We start from the raw sequence: 1270 nt of genomic DNA, 5'->3' as shown, positions 1-1270 counted from the left end.
GTTCTATCTTCAACATGTTTCAAATCGACTTAAACAAGCGTGTTGCTATAACATGATAACCTTCTGGCCAGGGCGTTTGCGGATAATGATTTGGGGGAGATCGGGCCCAAAAGAAAAAAAATCATAAAAATACTTCAGGAGGGGATTTGATTCCATTAGGAAGACCGAAAGTACAAATGAAATGCGTCAGTGGAAGGAAAGATATTTCTATAAGATATGTAATGTGTGGGTTCTTCCCTGGAGATTATTAGGCTTAATGCATGTTGGGTTTCTGCGAGTATAGCTTAACTAAGCTTGTAGGTATGTATTTTGAGGCATATATACATATTACATTTTCAATATCATTTTTATACTTTGCATGTCCGTTAAGATGCGTAATCCATGCTATACTCTGTGTAAGATGTAACGTGTATACTGTACTCAAACATGCAATAAATTATATAAAAAAATTGTAGGTCTGCTCTCAGTGAAGGCATCTGTACGAAGGCGTCCTCGTGCAGAGCCTCCTCCAAGATGCCGAGTGGGATAGGTCAGTCGCTCCTGATTACGGGCGGGAGAAATCACGTCGGGAAGGATAATGTATATGACGGGGAGGTGGACGAGGTAATGGAAATTCGACGAGGATTTACGGTGAACGATGAGCGGCTGCGAGGGAATGGACAAGGAGGCAAAGCGTGAGGGAAAAGCAGAGAGAAATGTAGAGTGAGAGAAGGTGAAGGAGGGTGAGAGGGAAGGGTTGAGAAAGGAGGGAAAAGAAGGGAGAGAAAAGGGCAATAGGGAAAGGCCAGCGAGAGGAACGAAAAGGAAGAATGCAATTTGATGTATAGACGAAGGAAAACAATAATAAACAGATGAGACAGAAATAGAAAAAAAATGCTCACGTGGAAACCCGAAGACCTGACAAAACAGGAACATTTAAACAGTGACAAAGAAAACAAAGAGATACAAAAGACAGAAGAAAAAAGGTCTATTTGGCTCTGAAAGTTCCACGAAGAGGAATGAACTGTGACTGAATGTAGAGACCATGAAAAAGTAAAAGACAGATAATTGGTTAGATATACAGAAAGAAAAGCAAAAAGGACATAAAATAAAGGATTTACGAAACAAATGAACAGAGAAAAAAACATCATAAGTGTATAAACGCATCATATCTTCGAGTCCCAGCATCTATAAACAGGCTTGAGTGTGACAGAATGGTTTTGAAAGGAGTGATTGAGTGGCTTGCTGATTGGTGCCTCGGTCACCCACTCGTAGGCCCATTCATATGCTC

Source organism: Penaeus monodon, chromosome 20 (assembly GCF_015228065.2).
Source record: "Penaeus monodon isolate SGIC_2016 chromosome 20, NSTDA_Pmon_1, whole genome shotgun sequence".
Taxonomy (NCBI): domain Eukaryota; kingdom Metazoa; phylum Arthropoda; class Malacostraca; order Decapoda; family Penaeidae; genus Penaeus; species Penaeus monodon.
This window is presented reverse-complemented; position numbering follows the sequence as displayed.